The following is a 20,454-nucleotide window of genomic DNA, read 5'->3' as shown; positions in this document are numbered from 1 at the left end:
CACTAAATACCCTACAGTACTATAACTTTATGGTTGGTTACTAGAACTATATGTTGCACTCTAGTAGAATCATGGGTAACAACCTGCATAAGGAAGTGTTTATATATGCACTTCTGGACAAAGCATCCTTCACTAGCATCACAGAAAGTTTATGGCCATGGCTGTTGATTTTTTACACTAAGAGGTTGTTTACAATTTAACTTTTAAGTAATATATATAACCTGAAAATCTGACCCTCCATCCAGACCATGTGATACCATGTTTATTTTAAATTCCATACTGAAAGTTCGCCTTCTACTTGCATACTCTACCAAATGTCAGTTAGGCAATTTATTTTCTGCGCACCTACTTTTCTTCTGCTGCTCTCAGTTTCCTTGTAAATACATAGCCAGAAATCTTAATGAAATCCTGATACAGGGTATCGACTGCATCATTTTTATAACCCTTTTCTCATACTAATGGTGACCTCTTGTGGCTAGTCTAACAGGATCTGCAATAGAGACAGAACAATGCTGTCCACCTTGGGGTTTGCTGTCTTTGAAAGTATCACCTATCTGTTTTTGCTGCTGTCTGTGCTTCCCACAGTGCAAGAGCGGATCACTGGCTAATAATTCTCTACACTTTATTTATTTATTTATTTATTTACATTTGCTTACCAGTAAAGTCCGACTTGCCCAGAAGCCCATTTTCGGCAGAGGCTCGGGGAGAAAAGCTCCACAGAAATATAAGCAAAATACAATAATTAGACACTATATCAGTATACATATAGTAAGATGCAGAATACACATCAGCCAGTTACTCTACACAAAGAAGTAATCAATATTGTTTTCTAGTAGACACAAGTTCAAAAAAGAAAATCACACAAGCATTTCAGTAAAGATCACCATGAGAATAATAAAATTAGTACCGTGTACATATTAAATAATAGTTATGAACAAATGAGATTTCCTTTATATATATATATATATATATATATATATATATATATATTTTTTATGAGCAGTAACACCGCGGAGAGGGAGAAAATGAGGTAAGGAGTGGACAGCGTGGTGACAGAGTTATAGATCTTTTCAGTTATGTTTGGCACAGCAGCAATGCCAGTTTTTGGATAGATGTTCAAATAGTAGTTGTTTCAAACTGGTAGATTCAGGAGAGTTTTGGAGGGTGTGGGGTAGAGAGTTCCATAATTTCAGTATTTGATTTGAGAATAAGGCTTCACCGTGCATGTTGCTAGCTTTGTTTAGTGTGAGCAAGTTTCTTTCTGTAGATGTTAGACTACATCATCCTTTGATTTACCTTTGTAGACAGATAGTGCACAAAGCATCATTCAGACTGCTAGCATGTACCTTGTACTCAGAAAGTTATGAATATATCAAAAGATATACAAGAATTTTAACCAGGTGACCTAAAGAAGGCATACTGTTAGTTCATCCATACCATCTGCAATGAATGTCATCGGCTCTTTTGGTACTGAGCAATCAATAATACAGTTGGAAAAAACCCACTGCCCTTCAATAAATAAAACCATTTAATGAATGTTTTCCAATGATTATAATGCTCAACTTGCAGAAATGAACATTTTAGTGAACATAAATGTTCATAGTTCTGATTATGGATGTTTATTTACTGGCAGCTGGTGGTCTTCCTGCTGCATTATATACTCCCTCTGCCGCCCTCATCCTTAACCTGCCCATCAGGAAATGCCTTGTATTTTTCTGACAGTTCTCTCACTGGGTTAGAAGCCCTGAGTGTGTGTGTGTGTGTGTGTGTGTGTGTGTGTGTGTGTGTGTGTGTGTGTGTGTGTGTGTATGCGTTCATCTGTACATCTACATGTGTCCACACATTGAACAACATTTAAGTAAAAGACCATTCCAATTACTGAACTGAAAACAGTTTTTTGACTTACAGCATTCTTTGGTGAACTTTATTTTACAAATACTAAACATCTTGCATAAAATAAACAACAGAAGAAAAATAACTGAAAAAAAATGTACAATAAAGATGAAAGTAAAGATATCAGCATTTGAAAAACACACTCACCCCAAAATGCTGTAATTCACTCCTGAAGTGCCTAATTCAATTGCACAAAATGTACCATTATACAACCATCAGAAAGATGATTATAATTTGATATCTAGGTTATTGCAGTGGATAACTAAGTTCCTTTTAAAGAGATGACTCGAAGGTGCCCAAATAATATGCCCTGTTTGCAGTAAAACATGAAGTACAATATCAATAATATACCTTGGCTGGAACAAGATAGTATAACACAACAATATGGAAAATGCTGCAATTGTACATATCAGCTTTCAAGCACATCAGTCTGAACAGTGTGAGCAAGGAAAGGAAAGGAATGCACCTTTCTGTGCTTAGCTATCCATGTGATGTAATAGCAGTGCACATGCTCAATATGGAAAGATGACATCATTGCACTGAGAGTAGTACACATGCTTAATATGGAATGATGTCATTGCATGGAGGACTAGTTTATGGCGTGATACTTTAGGCTTGGAGAGAAGGTGTACTTATAATGGGCCTATGGAAGAAAGTCCTCAAGAAAGGGCCATGAGAGATGGGAGACGTGGAGACTGCAAAATAATACTATGTGAGATGGAAACATAGCTATTAAGCAGTTAGTGCAATAATTCTGGACAAAGTCAAGCATTATACAAGGACAAAAACCCAAAATCAGGAATAAATTTGAAGTATTGCTCTTATAAAATTAGAAATTTGCTAGAATAGCAAATTTTGCATTAGCATGCATTTTCTGAAGGATATGAAGTCTGAAACTGAAATACCTGTCATTGTTTACTAACTTCAATCTTCAATAATTTGCCAGTAAAACACACATTTTATGAGGATCAGGCCTAAAATATGAGGCAAAATCTGGAGATTCTGCAAATTTTGGACATTTGAGAGGTATGCATGGGAAGTACAACAAAACAGATATGTGGGGGGAAGATAATGAGAAAGAAAGTGGGGGTGGCAACGAGTGGAACGTAGAAAGGAGAGAGGGCTTAGGAATGAAAAGGATCCCAGCATGCTTTGAGGGAAGAGAAAATAACAGCAGTGATGTATTTGGGGAAGAGAGATAAGAGTGATCACTCAAATGGGGAGATGGATCCCCAAAGTAGGCATCAGAGAAGAGAGATATGATGAACTATTGTGAAAGAGTGGTCAATAACTGAAGGTGAAGAGGAAGACTGAATTAAGGGAAAGCTGACTGCTAAGTGAGTGCAAAGAAAATGGAGCAAAAAGTAAACTGCAAACAACATGTGAAAAGATTAAGTGTAGCCTGGGTAGTGGCAGCACCTACCTAATACACCTCTTCCCCTATGAAGGAGGTGCATTTGATTTCATCATGATGCTTCTTTTTTAGCTAATTTTATGTCTAGTGAGAGTGGAGTAGTACTGTAAAGCTGTGACAGGGTAGGTTGCCCGTAAAAATAACATGACAAATTTTAAGTTTTAAACACATTTCTGGTAAGAATGCCTTAAACTACTATTTAAACAAAGAACCAGCAGACCCAACAGACTCACAGTAGATGCATGGAGCATCCAAACAGAGAGCAAGAGAGAGATAGCGACTGAATCAAACGGACCCTGGCAGAGAAGAATCTGTAGAATGATATTTGCTATCCTCACATTCGCAAAGCATCATCGTAGAACTGCTAACCTCATTCTTCCTGTGTGCTTCTTCAGGAGCCGAGCCACACATTGATTTATATCTAGTGGGCTAATGCTGCTTGCAGCAATCAGTCTTCCATTATCAGAAACAGGATGATTTGACATTTAAGGTACCACTCCATGAGCATTCATAAATGACTACATTTTTGACCCTTTGTTTCATAAGTCTACTTTTTGTTTTCCAAGGCATGATGTCCAACTCCAGTTTTATCAGACTTAAAGTGAATATCAATCACTTGCACTGTTGATAACGGAATAGTTCTGCTTTAGTAAACTGCAAACACCAGCCTATGTCCAAGGAGCTAGACAACTGTTTTATTTTGGCAGCTGCAATACTGCAATACTGCAATACTTGGACAGCTGCTGATAAAGGGTATTTGCCTAAACATAATATCAGTATACAATTTTCTTTGCTACATATTCTTCTATGCATTTCTAGTATTTATAAGCAGGGTTTCACTTTATAATCCTGAAATATCGAATTTCAGAAACTTGAGATCATAAAGCCGAAACCTTAAAATCACGAAAACCCCAGAAGAGCGAATTACAGAATCGCAACTCCTACACTAACCATACACCACACACATACACATACACACACCTTCCTTCCCACATACAAACACACAAACCTACAAGCCCCCCTGCACCCCTCATGTGGGGGGCTGTGCCCCCACCCCATACTTAAATATACCAACTCCAAGGTTGCACTACACAGACAAACACAGCTACATTCCCCTTGCACACACACACATTACAGTAACAAAACGCACTGATACACACTAAAGCCCCTAACAAAAACCCTTAAACATAAATATTTACCTGAACTTCCAGCTATCCATTCACACAGTGCAACACCAAAAGCGCTACTTCAACATAACCGAACGTCGGGATTTTGATATTCGCGCATCTGGGGGTTCGGAGTTTTGAGCTTTCAGCTTTATAATCTCGAGATTTTGAAATTCAATATTTCAGAATTTTGGTATTATGTTTGTTCCCATAAGCAGTACATCATATCCTATGAATGCCAATGTAAAATGACTTTCTCATTCCCTTATGTTATACTGTATCTCTGTTTGTAAGACAATGGAAATGTTCACTCTGGCCTTCCACTGCCAGTTAGACCTGTCCAGATCAACATACCATGTGAAATAATTAGTATAAGTTAATTCAATGGCGGAGGCTCAACAGTGGATGTGGAAGAGTAATACAGAACTGAAAGTGTTGTGTCATAGTTCATATGGAGGAGAGGAAAAGCATTAAAACAGTAATAGAATTCAACAACACGTGAAATCCTCATGTCTTTGCTCATTCATTAACCAGTTAAGGCCCATTAAGTGCTAATAGCCTTTTGGAGAGCAGCCCAGAGGTACTAGTGTAAAGTTACTTACTCAGATTTGCTCAGCATGCAAATGAAGTTGAAGAGAATGTATAGTATTGTTGGTGTTCAGTGCTTAATTCTAATGGGATAATACATTTATTTACAGTATTGTTGGTGTTCAGTCCTTAATTCTAACTGGTATAATACATTTATTTATAGTATTGTTGGTATTCAGTGCTTAATTTGAACTGGTATAATACATTTATTTATAGTATCGCTGGTGTTCAGTGGTTAATTCGAACTGGTATACTACATTTATTTATACTATTGTTGGTATTCAGTGTTTAATTTGAACTGGTATAGTACATTTATTTATAGTATTGTTGATGTTGGGTGTTTAATTCAGACTGGTATAATACATTTATTTTTAGTATTGTTGGCGTTCAGTGCTTAATTCTAACTCGTATAATACATATATTATTACTACTGTTGGTGTTCAGTGCTTAATTTGAACTGGTATAATACATTTATTTATAGTATTGTTGGTGTTCAGGGCTTAATTCTAATGGCATAATACATTTATTTACAGTATTGTTGGTATTCAGTCCTTAATTCTAATTGGTATACTACATTTATTTATAGTATTGTTGGTGTTCAGTGTTTAATTCTAACTGGTATACTACATTTATTTATACTATTGTTGGTATTCAGTGCTTAATTTGAACTGGTATAATACATTTATTTATAGTATATCGCTGGTGTTCAGTGCTTAATTCGAACTGGTATACTACATTTATTTATAGTATCGTTGGTGTTCAGTGCTTAATTCCAAATGGTATACTACATTTATTTATAGTATTATTGGTGTTCAGTGCTTAATTCTAACTGGTATAATACATTTATTTGTAGTATTTTTGGTGTTCAGTGCTTAATTCTAACTGGTATACTACATTTATTTATAGACTTGTTGGTGTTCAGTGCTTAATTCTAACTGGCATACTACATTTGTTTATGGCATTGCTGGTGTTCAGTGCTTAATTCTAAGTGATATACTGCATTTATTTATAGTATTGTTGGTGTTCAGTGCTTAATTCTAGGTGGTATACTACATTTATTTATAGTATTGTTGGTGTTCAGTGCTTAATTCTAACTGGTATAATACATTGATTTATAGTATTGTTGGTGTCAGTGCTTAATTCTAACTGGTATACAACATTATTTATATTATCATTGGTGTTCAGTGCATAATTCAAACTGGTATACTACATTTATTTATATTATCGTTGGTGTTCAGTGCATAATTCGAACCAGTATACTACATTTATTTATGGTATCGTTAGTGCTCAGTGCATAATTCAAACTAGTATACTACATTTATTTATATTATCATTGGTGTTCAGTGCATAATTCAAACGGGTATACTACATTTATTTATAGTATTGTTGGTGTTCAGTGCATAATTCGAACTGGTATACTACATTTATTTATAATATCGTTGGTGTTCAGTGCTTAATTCGAACTGGTATAATATATTTATAGTATCGTTGGTGTTGAGTGCTTAATTTGAACTGGTATACTACATTTATTTATAGTATTATTGGTGTTCAGTGCTTAATTCTAACCGGTATAATACATTTATTTATAGTACTGTTGGTGTTCAGTGCTTAATTCTAACTGGTATACTACATTTATTTATAGAATTGTTGGTGTTCAGTGCTTAATTCTAACTGGTATACTACATTTATTTATGGTATTGTTGGTGTTCAGTGCTTAATTCTAACTGGCATACTACATTTATTTATGATATTGTTGGTGTTCAGTGCTTAATTCTAACTGGCATACTATATTTATTTTTGGCATTGTTGGTGTTCAGTGCTTAATTCTAAGTGATATACTGCTTTTATTTATAGTATTGTTGGTGTTCAGTGCTTAATTCTAACTGGTATAATACATTGATTTATAGTATTGTTGGTGTCAGTGCTTAATTCTAACTGGTATACAACATTTATTTATATTATCGTTGGTGTTCAGTGCATATATCAAACTGGTATACTACATTTATTTATATTATCGTTGGTGTTCAGTGCATAATTCGAACCGGTATACTACATTTATTTATAGTATCATTGGTGCTCAGTGCATAATTCAAACCGGTATACTGCATTTATTTATAGTATCATTGGTGTTCAGTGCATAATTCGAACTGGTATACTACATTTATTTATAATATTGTTGGTGTTCAGTGCTTAATTTGAACTGGTATACTACATTTTTAGAATCGTTGGTGTTGAGTGCTTAATTCGAACTGGTATACTACATTTATTTATAGTATCGTTGGTGTTCAGTGCTTAATTTGAACTGGTATACTACATTTATTTATAGTATTGTTGGTGTTCAGTGCTTAATTCGAACTGGTATACTACATTTATTTATAGTATCGTTGGTGTTCAGTGCTTAATTCTAAGTAGTTTATTAACTTTATTTATAGCATCGTTGGTGTTCAATGCATAATTCTAACTGGTATAATACATTTATTTATAGTATCGTTGGTGTTCAATGCATAATTCTAACTGGTAAAATACATTTATTTATAGTATCGTTGGTGTTCAGTGCTTAATTCTAAATGGTATAATACATTTATTTATAGTATTTTTGGTGTTCAGTGCTTAATTCTAACTGGTATAATTCATTTATTTATAGTATCGTTGGTGTTCAGTGCTTAATTCTAACTGGTATAATCCATTGATTTATAGCATTGTTGGTGTTCAGTGCTTAATTCTAACTGGTATAATATATTTATTTATAGTATCCTTGGTGTTCAGTGCTTAATTCTAACTGGTATAATTCATTTATTTATAGTATCGTTGGTGTTCAGTGCTTAATTCTAACTGGTATAATTCATTTATTTATAGCATTGTTGGTGTTCAGTGCTTAATTCTAACTGGTATAATATATTTATTTATAGTATCCTTGGTGTTCAGTGCTTAATTCTAATGGGTATAATTCATTTATTTATAGTATCGTTGGTGTTCAGTGTTTAATTCTAACTGGCATAATTCATTTATTTATAGTATCGTTGGTGTTCATTGCTTAATTCTAACTGGTATAATTAATTTATTTAGAGCATCGCTGGAGTTCAGTGCTTAATTCTAACTGATATAATTCATTTATTTATAGTATTGGTGTACAGTGCTTAATTCTAACTGGTATAATTCATTTATTTATAGTATCATTGCTTTTCATTGCTTAATTCTAACTTGTATAGTACATTTATTTATAGTATCGCTGGTGTTCAGTGCTTAATTCTAACTGGTATAATACATTTATTTATAGTATCATTGGTGTTTGGTACCCGCTGTGGTGGTGCTGCGGTAGCGTTGTCGCCTCACAGTCAGACGCTTTCCAGTTCGATTCTCAGCTAGAGCATCTTCTTCGTGGAGACATGCATGAATGGACGTACCTTCATTGAAGGTTGTGCATCAGGGCTGGTAACTCGGCACTTAAAAATCAACTACCAATTATTAGCGGACCGGAGTTCCGCTGTGGCGACCCCTAACTGGGAAAAGCCAAAAGACACAACAACATCGGTGTTTGGTGCTTAATTCTAACTGGTATTATACATTTATTTATAGTATCGTTGGTGTTCAGTGCTAAATTTGAACTGGTATAATACATTTATTTATAGTATCACTGGTGTTCAGTGCTTAATTCAATCTGGTATAATACATTTATTTATAGTATCTTTGGTATTCATTGCTTAATTCTAACTGGTATACTACATTTATTTCTAGTATCGTTGGTGTTCAGTTCTTAATTCTAAGTTGTATAATACATTAACTGTTGGTGTTCAGTGCTTAATTCTAACTCGTATTAATACACTTATTTACAGTATCGTTAGTGCTCAGTGCTTAATTCTAACCTATATAATACATTTATTTATAGTATTGTTGGAGTTCAGTCCTTAATTCATACTGATATAAATTTGGTATATATTTGTATTATTATTTGTGTTATTAGTATTGTTGGTGTTTGGTGCTTAATTCTAACCGGTATAATACATTTATTTTTCGTATCGATAGTGTTCAGTGCTTAATTCTAACTGGTATAATACATTTATTTGTAGTATTGTTGGTGCTTAGTGCTTACTTCTAAGTGGTAAAATACATTGATTTACTTTGCTGTTCAGTGCTTAAGTCAATCTGGTATAATATATTTATTTATCGTATGGGTGGTGTGCAGCGGTTATTCCTAATGGGGTTAATACATTTATTTATAGTATCGTTGGTGTTCAGTGCTTAATTCTAACTGGTATGCTACATTTATTTTTAGTATCATTGGTGGTCAGAGTTTAATTCTAACTGGTATAATACATTTATTTATAGCATCATTGGGGTTCGGTGCTTAATTCTAACTGGTATAAATCATTTATTTATAGTATCATTGGTGTTCAGTACTTAATTCTAAGTGGTATAATACATTTATTTATAATATCGCTGGTGTTCAGTGCTTAATTCTAACTGGTAAAATACATTTATTTATAGTATCGTTTGTGTTCAGTGCTTAATTCTAACTAGTATAATATATTTATTTATAGTAGTGTTGGTGTTCAGTGCTAAATTTGAACTGGTATAATACATTTTTTTATAGTATCACTGGTGTTCAGTGCTTAATTCTAACTGGTATAATACATTTATTTATAGTATTGTTGGAGTTCAGTGCTTAATTCTCACTGGTATACTATATTTATAGTATCGCTGGTATTCAGTGCTTAATTCTAACTGGTATAATACATTTATTTATAGTATCATTGGTGTCCGGTGCTTAATTCTAACCGGTATAATTAATTTATTTATAGTATTGTTGGTTTTCAGTGCTTAATTCAAACCGGTATAATACATTTATTTATAGTATTGCTGGTGTTCAGTGCTTAATTCTAACAGGTAAAATACATTTATTTATAGTATCATTGGTGTTCCGTGCGTAATTCTAACTAGTATAAGATATTTATTTATAGTATTGTTGGCGTTCAGGTCTTAACTCAAACTGGTATTGTACATTTATTTATAGTATCCTTGGTGTTCAGTGCTAAATTTGAACTGGTATAATAATTTTTTTTATAGTATCACTGTGTTCAGTGCTAAATTTGAACTGGTATAATACATTTTTTTATAGTATCCCTGGTGTTCAGTGCTTAATTCCAACTGGTATAATACATTAACTGTTGGTGTTCAGTGCTTAATTCCAACTGGTATAAATAAATTTATTTATAGTATCGTTGGTGTTCAGTACTTAATTCTAACTGGTATACTACATTTGTTTATAGTATGGTTGGTGTTCATTGCTTAATTCAATCTTTAGCTAATTGCAGCTGAAAGCCCTGATCGCTTTGCCCCCCCCCCCACTTGTGTGAACAAGAAATCCTCTCACTCCAGCTAAAAGCAAAGAAAACTCTAACCAGCAATCATCCAGAAATAGACTGCAGCTCCAGGTTTAATTCCAGGAACCTTGTTGTTGCTGCTTGTGTAGTGTAGGTGCCAGCTTTTGTAACTACTTTTATGCCTTGTTAAAATCTCTTACAGTCAGCAAGAGTGCATACCACAGGGGCAATAGCTGCAAACCTTCTTCCTCTTAGCCCATCCCCACCCCTTTCATCCATTTCACTGTTGATAATTTGTTATATGTGAAGGTATTTACCCCCTCTCAATAGTCATAGCCTTCAGTCCCTCCTCCTCAATACTTGTTCTTCACTCAACACCAAACAGAGGTGCAAAGTCCCCAGCTACATTTATCTTTAGCTACATTGTGTGCAGCAAACAATGAGCAAAGGGGAATACAAATATAAAAGAGAATAGAATCTGCCATTGCAGACTAGTAAGCAGCATACAACTTCCACCTGTGGTCTATTCCTACACATAGGTTTTCTTGGAGAAACCTTCCAGTCCTTGAACAAGGGTGCCTGAATGTTTACCTTATTTCCTTGGCTGTCCTTGATAATTAGTTAGGTTTAGCAGAGTCCCTAGGATTCTCCCCTGCTACTTTAAATTCCAATTGAAGCCCCCCCCCCCCTTCCAGTTATTTTTGCTGGTATAGTTTATATTTTGATATTAGAAGCTGATGTTTTTGTTTTTGCTTGCTCCCACTTTCAGTAAACCTGATTCAGAGTTCCCCTAAATGATAGTGCTGAGGTAGAAATACTCTGTTTCTTTTTAAGTGCTGAATGATATGTATGGTAAACTGGTGAAACTGCTACATTGTTGCAATATTGTCTTGGAATAGTATATTCCACCTAGTTACACTGACTGCTGCTACTGAATACTTTGTTTCTGTAAGTTAAACATACATTGTAAAGTGCTGAATGATATTTATGGTAAACCTGTGAAACTGCTACATTGTTGCAATATTGTCTTGGAATAGTATATTCCACCTAGTTACACTGACTTCTGCTACTGAATACTTTGTTTCTGTAAGTTAAACATACATTGTAAAGTGCTGAATGATATTTATGGTAAACCTGTGAAACTGCTACATTGTTGCCATATTGTCTGGTAATAGTATATTCCACCTAGTTACACTGACTGCTGCTACTGAATACTTTGTTTCTGTAAGTTAAACATACATTGTAAAGTGCTGAATGATATTTATGGTAAACCTGTGAAACTGCTACATTGTTGCCATATTGTCTGGTAATAGTATATTCCAACTAGTTACACTGTTGCTACTGTATATTCTGTAAGCTAAACATACGTTGTAAAGTGCAGAATGATATTTATGGTAAACTGGTGAAACTGCTGCATAGTTGCAATCTTGTCTGGTAATAGGATATTCTAACTAGTTATACTGACTGCTGCTGAATAAGACTAGTTGCAGAGTCTGAATGCATTTCTTTTGATGACTTCTAATAGGCTATGTTCACTTGCTCTGCTTTCTGTACAATATTTATGATGGTTGTGGTTATTTTGATGTCCTTATTTTATTGCTTTTAGTCTTACATTCTTTCCTTTTGTCTTCTTGGCAACTTTTAGAGCCACTGAGCACCTGATCACTTTGGCCCCCCCCCCCCACTTGTGTGAGCAAGAAATCCTTTCACACCAGTTAAAAGCAAAGAAAACTCTAACCAGCAATCCTCCAAAAATAGACTCTAGTCCCAGGTTTAACTCCAGGAACCTTGTTGTTGCCACTTGTGTAGTGTAGGTGCTAGCTTTTTGTAACTACTGTTATGCCTTGTTAAAAATCTGTTACAGTCAGCTAGAGTGCATACCCCAGGGGCAACAGCTGCAAACCTTCTTCCTCTTAGCCCACCCCCACCTTTTTCATTCGTTTCACTGTTGAGAATTTGTTTTATTTTAAGGTATTGATTGTTTTTTACAGTTGCTGTGGGTGCAACCCCACTCCGTTCAGCCTCTCTATGCTCGGGCTCACTTCACTCCCCTCCCACCCACCCTTTATACCTAACCACCTGTTTCCTCCTACCCAAACACTCCTTCCCTTCCTGTTCCTCACAAACACTCTAGCCTACTTCCTGACTCCAACATAGAATCCCTACGTCCTCCACCACCTCTCTATACACACCATCCTATAATCATTAACTATTACATATAATTAATATTTTTAACTACAGTAAATATGCATATCTGAATGTAGTACAAATAAATTGACAATGTATAATTCCCATTCACCTTATCCATAGTCAAGAACATCATTACAGATAAAGAAACAAGTATCCCCCCGTATTTACTAACTCACTATCTTTGCTACCCTCTTTTAACTAGAGGATACCAATTACCTGACCAATACTTCTTGCCCATACTGCAGCTCTCTAACACATAAAATGATAGCTCTTGCACTGGCCATACTCTCCATCACTTTTTTGTAGCCGTATACCCAGCATTACCTGATGCTTATATAGCTCCTTAGTCCCTAACATCACTTCAACTTGTAGCTACAGACAACTCCCATTAGCAAGTCTTACACTCTCATCCACCTATCACTTCAAATCTCTTACCCCTCTTAACAACAAACTCCCACATACACCTAATGCAGCACCTTTAATACAAAACCAATCTCACTCATTCATAGATTGTACCCTTGCAAGTAACACATTCTTTCTGAAACTAGATAACATGGGTTACACATATCCAACCCATCTACTAAAAACATCATTCTACCCATTAATAATCTTCAGCTACTCCTGCTTTCCATCCTGTCCTCCTACCTCACCCTACTCCTGCTTTCCATCCTGTCCTCCTACCTCATCCTACTCCTGCTTTCCATCCTGTACTCCTACCTCACCCTACTCCTACTTTCCATCCTGTCCTCCTAACTCACCCTACTCCTGCTTTCCATCCTGTCCTCCTAACTCACCCTACTCCTGCTTTCCATCCTGTCCTCCTAACTCACCCTACTCCTGCTTTCCATCCTGTCCTCCTACCTCACCCTACTCCTGCTTTCCATCCTGTCCTCCTACCTCACCCTACTCCTGCTTTCCATCCTGTCCTCCTACCTCACCCTACTCCTGCTTTCCATCCTGTCCTCCTACCTCACCCTACTCCTGCTTTCCATCCTGTCCTTCTACCTCACCCTACTCCTGCTTTCCATCCTGTCCTCCTACCTCGCCCTACTCCTGCTTTCCATCCTGTCCTCCTACCTCGCCCTACTCCTGCTTTCCATCCTGTCCTCCTACCTCGCCCTACTCCTGCTTTCCATCCTGTCCTCCTACCTCGCCCTACTCCTGCTTTCCATCCTGTCCTCCTACCTCGCCCTACTCCTGCTTTCCATCCTGTCCTCCTACCTCACCCTACTCCTGCTTTCCATTCTGTCCTCCTACCTCACCATACTCCTGCTTTCCATTCTGTCCTCCTATCTCACCCTACTCGTACTTTACATCCTGTCCTCCTACCACACCCTACTCCTGCTTTACATCCTGTCCTCCTACCACACCCTACTCCTGCTTTACACCCTGTCCTCCTACCACACCCTACTCCTGCTTTACACCCTGTCCTCCTACCACACCCTAGTCCTACTTTCCATCCTGTCCTCCTACCACACTCAGCTTCATAACCACACCCCATCCCCTTGGCAAACTAATTCCACAGCCAACACCACCAAACTGAAAAACTTCCCTTTATCGCCATGTGAACTTACCTCCCCCCTACCCTTCTCTTACTCGTGCATTAAACTGAAAATCAAAACTAACCCCCTCTCTCTATATACACCTACTCCATAAACTCACTTGCAGTGGTGATATACATCCCAATCCAGGACCCAAAACATCAATCAGCCCAAACTTAAATCAGCTAAATCCCCTACACCACAGACCTATCTCAACTCTCCTCTTCTTAAACATTAATGTAAGAAGTAAACTTAACAAAATTCATGACCTTCATGCCCTACTAGTTCCATACAAACCAGATATCGCTGTGTTAACTGAAACATGGCTCAAACCACAACATCACAATAATGAGATTACTGCCCCAGGTTACAACATTATCCAAAGAGACAGATCAGAGAAAAAGGGTTGAGGTGTTGCAATATTATTCCAAAATCATCTTGCCTTAGAACAACTAGATTACAATACCCATGAATTCAAAGATGTAGAACTAATCCTTGCCAAATTAAAAATAAGTTCCAACAAACATATAACTATTGCAGGTGGTTATATACCACCAGGCAATAATGGCACTGTAATGGAAAGCCTGCTTAATTGGACCTCCAACTCCCTTCCACATGAAACCATACTATTAGGAGACTTCAAAATTGACTAGCTTCACTGCTCCAGCCATAACCCCTTTGCCTTCATAAACCTCCACAGGGTTACCCAAACTATAACCACCCCCACTCGAATTGACAAAACCTCCAAACGCCAGTCCATCTTAGACTGGATTCTAGTATCTGACCCCGCTCTTCCACAACAATCTGGTTGTCGTCCAGATACCCTAAGTGACCATCATCCAACCTACCTAATTAGCAAAATTTCCCAAACCATCAACCAACCTATCCTTAGAGTAGTTAGAAACAAAAAAAATTTTTATAGCTACTGATCTCATCAATACTCTAAAGGTGTAACTGGACCACCCCCAAAACATCTACTTCTAGATGATGCCGTCGAGTACTTTAACACAACCTTCATAAAAATCTTAAACCATCATGCACCCCATAGAACCATTAGAATAAAAACTAACTATGCCCCATGGCTAAGAAAAGATACTAAAACTATAATGAAAGAAAGGGACAAAGTCTGGATTCAATATCAGAAAAACAAAACCACTACTTTGAGACAAAACTATGTACAGCTCAGAAACAAAGCCAAAAACAAATCAAACTAGACAAATCCAGCTAATTTACAAGCATGCAAGAAAAATATGCTCACAACCCACAAAAATTCTGTGCCTTAATAAATGGTATACTGCATTCAGGAAAGTCCATAACTCCAACCCCTGTGCTTCCAAATAACCATGAAAACATTCCTACTCAGTTTAACAAATTATTTACCAAAACATTCCAGACCCTTGCCAATGCCCCAAATAGTACTAGCAGCCCCACCCCAATAACTACCTCAACCCACCCCAATATACAAAACAATAGCCCCAGTTTTCACCTCCACTCTGTATCCACCAAATCAATATCTAAACTCCTTGGTGAACTTAAACCAACCACTCTAGCAGGTGATAATTCTGTGATTCCTTTCGTGTGAGAAAACACTTCTCCTCCCATCACTGGTGATTTGCTTTGCCTGTCAGTGAAGGAGGAGGCTTGCTTGAAATGCAGAAGTTGCTTCAGGCGGATGCTCTCCAATTTTAGTGCAGAGGGGCACAAACACAATGCATGCTGATTATTGTTTCCCTTTTAATTGTTAGATCCTGGCATGGAAATATCTTTGGGGATGGTGCCAGGCTCGACCCTCACTGGTGCAGGTCACACAGAAAGCTCAACTAGAGGAGCAGGATGCGATTGTCCAGGAGGACCAACCACATTATTGCTGTTACCCCAAGCAAATTCACCCCCACTGACTGGTGACCACATGGACAAAAGCTGGTGTGCTGAAGACCCCACTCTCCACAACAAAGAAAAGGTGGGAGGGTGGCCTAATAGTTAAGGTGTTTGTCTTACAAACACAAGGTGCCGGGTTTGAGTCTCACAAGGGATAATTGGCTAGGCTTAAAATGGCTTGCAAGGCAGTTAGCTTGGTACTAATCTATGAACCTATAAGCTATAGCCTATCCTGTCTCTATTCACATAAACAGATTTCTCTCAGAATGCAAAGTCCCCACCTCATGGAAAACATCATATATAATTCCACTGCACAAAGGAGGCAACTACTTAGAGCTCATCAACAATCACCCAATAGCAATCCTGTCACCTTTATCCAAAATATTAGAAAGAGTTTCTCATACTCATCTAATACAGTACTTCCAGAATAACAACCTACTCTCCATATCCCAGCATGGCTTTAGACTGTCCCGTAGCACCACAGCAGCACTACTATCATTCACCAACATAGTTAACCACCACAGAAACAAGGGTTTATTTGTTTCTTCCATAGTCTTAGACCTATCAAAAGCCTTTGACATGGTAAACCACAGTCTGCTTCTTGATACCCTATCCACCCTAAATATAAGTCTCCTCCTCTATATCATGGTTCAACAGCTACTTATCTGCCTGTCAGCAAGCAGTCCAACATCCATCCTTGGCCCATTGCTGTTCTCTCTACTTACAAATCAGATCTTGTCATCCTCTCCCACTGCCTCAATAGTACAATATGCAGATGACACTACCCTCATATGTGCTGCCTCTACCCTTAGTGAACTGCAAACCCTTACCCAGAATAACTTCACCCTAGCCGAAACTTGGTTCACTAACATCAAACTTCTTAATCCCCAAAAAAACAATTCTTTTCAGTCCTGGCAGAGCTCCTCCCCTAAATAACAATTTCACCATTAGCTCCAAAGAAAACATTCAAATCAGTCCAACCATACACACTAAACTGCTAGGCGTAGAAATAGACAATAACCTGAGGTTCGACATCCACATAGTACAAACCATTAAGAGAGTTAATAAAAAATTTGGTCTCCTCTACAGTAACAAAAAGTTTATGACAAAACACACCAAAGTAACCGTTGCATGGACTCCTCTTCTATCCACCCTCCTCTATGCCTTTCCCATCTTGACCAATCTCCTCCAAACTGATCTAAATAAAATGGAATCTTGCTACAACAAGATTGCCAAGTTTGCTACTGAAGCCTGATATTGGTCCTACCACTGTCTATCCCTTAAGCAACTCAACTGGCTTGAGTCACCTCATATACTTCTACTCAATCAACTCTCTATAGCACACAAACTCTACTACCTTCCTGAGATAACTCCATCACTTCAGCACCTAATTCAGCAGAACCTTATAACTGCCATCAAACATAAAAATGAAGCTGGTAAGTCCCTCTTTGCCAACACCATTGCCAAAACCTGGAACACACTACCAAGCCAAATAACTTCTACCATCTCCTTTAATCAATTCAAAATCTCCTGAAAACCCACTATCTAAGTAACTGGCTATGCTCATGCCACTCAACAGGCTAATCCATACCAAAAGAATTTGCCAGGGTACAGCTATGTATAAATGTTTTTTCTCCTGAAAGCTTCCAAACCGGTATACATTTACCTTACAAAACTTACAACTGCAAAAGAGAAAAAAATGTACATCTGTCTACTGTAAGAAATGTTAAACACTAGCATGATGTCCTGTTGTGTGTATATATGCTATATGTATGTTTGTTAATCAACAGCATGTTGTCCTGATGTGTATATACGCCATATGTATGTATGTATATTCTATTTCTTTTTACTGTCATGCAATGTATTGTAATATGGAACTTTTCTCCCCGGGCCTCCACTGAAAATGGACCTGTGTCCAGTCAGACATTCCCGGTAAACAAATGTAAAATAAATAAAATAAAATAAAAACTGGTATAATACATTTATTTTTAGTATTGGTGGTGTTCAGTGCTTAATTCTAACTGGTATAATACATTTATTTATAGTATTGTTCACGTTCAGTGCTTGATTGGAACTGGTAAAATATATTCATTTATAGTATTGTTGGTGTTCAGTGCTTAATTCCATCTGGTATAATACATTTATTTATAGTATCTTTGGTGTTCAGTCCTTAATTCTAACTGGTATAATACATTTATTTATAGTATAGTTGGTGTTCAGTGCTTAATTCTAACTGGTATAATCCACTTATTTATAGTATCTTTGGGATTCAGTGCTTAATTCTAACTGGTATAATACATTTATTTATAGTATCGCTGGTGTTCAGTGCTTAATTCTAACTGGTATAATACATTCATTTATAGTATTGCTGGGTTTCAGTGCTTAATCATAACTGGTGTAATAAATTTGTTTATAGTATTGTTGGTGTTAAGTGCTTAATTGTAACTTGTATAATACAGTTGTTTATTATATTGTTGGTGTTGAGTGCTTAATTGCAACTGGTATAATACATTTATTTTTAGTATCGCTGGTGTTCAGTGATAAGTTCAAACTGGTATATTACATTTATTTATAGTATTGTTCGTGTTCAGTGCTTCATTCTAACTGGTGTACTACATTTTTTTTACAGTTTCGTGGGTGTTCAGGGCCTAATTTTAACTGGTATAATAGATTTATTAATAGTATCATTGGTGTTCAGTCCTTAATTCTAACTGGTATAATACATTTATTTATAGTATTGTTAGTGTTCAGTGCTTAATTCTAACTGGTGTACTACATTTATTTATAGTATTGTTCATGTTCAGTGCTTCATTCTAACTGGTTATTACATTTATTTATAGTATTGTTGGTGTTTAGTCCTTGATTCTAACTGGTATAATACATTTATTTATAGTATAGTTGATGTTCAGTGCTTCATTCTAACTGGTTACTACATTTATTTATAGTATTGTTGTTGTTTAATTCTAACTGGTATAATACATTTATTTATAGTATAGTTGGTGTTTAGTCCTTGATTCTAACTGGTATAATACATTTATTTATAGTATAGTTGATGTTCAGTGCTTCATTCTAACTGGTTACTACATTTATTTATAGTATTGTTGGTGTTTAATTCTAACTGGTATAATACATTTATTTATAGTATCGTTGGTGTTTAGTCCTTAATTCAAACTGGTATAATACATTTATTTATAGTATAGTTGGTGTTCAGTGCTTAATTCAAACTGGTATATTTATTTATAGTATTGTTGGTGTTCAGTGTTTAATTCTAACTGGTATAATCCATTGACTTATAGTATTGTAGATGTTTGGTGCTTAATTCTAACCGGTATAATACATTTATATGTAGTATTCTTGGTGTTTGGTGCTTAATTCTAACCGGTATAATACATTTATTTGTAGTATTGTTGGTGTTCGGTGCTTAATTCCAACCAGTATAATACATTTATTCATAGCATTGCTGGTGTTCGATGCTTAATTCTAACCGGTATAATACATTTATTTGTAGTACTGTTGCTGTTCGGTGCTTAGTTCTAACTGGTATAATACATTTATTTATTGTAACATTGGTGTTCGGTACTTAATTCTAACCAGTATAATACATTTATTTATAATATTGATGGTGTGCAGTGCCTAATTCTAACCGGTATACTATATTTATTTACAGTATTGTTTGTGTTCAGTGCTTAATAATATCCGGTATACTACATTTATTTATTGTATCGTTGGTGTTCAGTGCTTAATTTGTACTGGTATAATACATTTATTTATAGAATTGTTGGTGTTCATTGCTTAAGTAGAACTGATATAATACATGTATTTATAGTATTGCTGTTCATTCCTTAATTCTAACTGGTGTACTACATTTATTTATAGTATTGTTCATGTTCAGTGCTTCATTCTAACTGGTTATTACATTTATTTATAGTATTGTTGGTGTTTAGTCCTTGATTCTAACTGGTATAATACATTTATTTATAGTATAGTTGGTGTTTAGTCCTTGATTCTAACTGGTATAATACATTTATTTATAGTATAGTTGATGTTCAGTGCTTCATTCTAACTGGTTACTACATTTATTTATAGTATTGTTGATGTTTAATTCTAACTGGTATAATACATTTATTTATAGTATAGTTGGTGTTTGATTCTAACTGGTATAATACATTTATTTATAGTATAGTTGATGTTCAGTGCTTCATTCTAACTGGTTACTACATTTATTTATAGTATTGTTGATGTTTAATTCTAACTGGTATAATACATTTATTTATAGTATAGTTGGTGTTTAGTCCTTGATTCTAACTGGTATAATACATTTATTTATAGTATAGTTGGTGTTCAGTGCTTCATTCTAACTGGTTACTACATTTATGTTGGTGTTTAATTCTAACTGGTATAATACATTTATTTATAGTATCGTTGGTGTTTAGTCCTTAATTCTAACTGGTATAATGCATTTA

The 20,454-nt window shown here is 35.9% G+C and overlaps 1 protein-coding gene across 2 annotated transcripts in view; it reads right to left on the bottom strand.

The window, feature by feature from the left end:
• Positions 1-20,454, bottom strand: part of FLT1 (fms related receptor tyrosine kinase 1) — a 1,018,969-nt gene that overhangs the window by 231,672 nt on the left and 766,843 nt on the right. The window lies entirely within an intron of this gene.

The sequence above is a fragment of the Protopterus annectens genome, chromosome 5.part1, assembly GCF_019279795.1.
Source record: "Protopterus annectens isolate FY-2018-M chromosome 5.part1, PAN1.0, whole genome shotgun sequence".
In the NCBI taxonomy this organism is placed as follows: Eukaryota; Metazoa; Chordata; order Ceratodontiformes; family Protopteridae; genus Protopterus; species Protopterus annectens.
The sequence above is the reverse complement of the archived record's forward strand: the minus strand, read 5'-3'. Positions and strand labels throughout refer to the sequence as shown.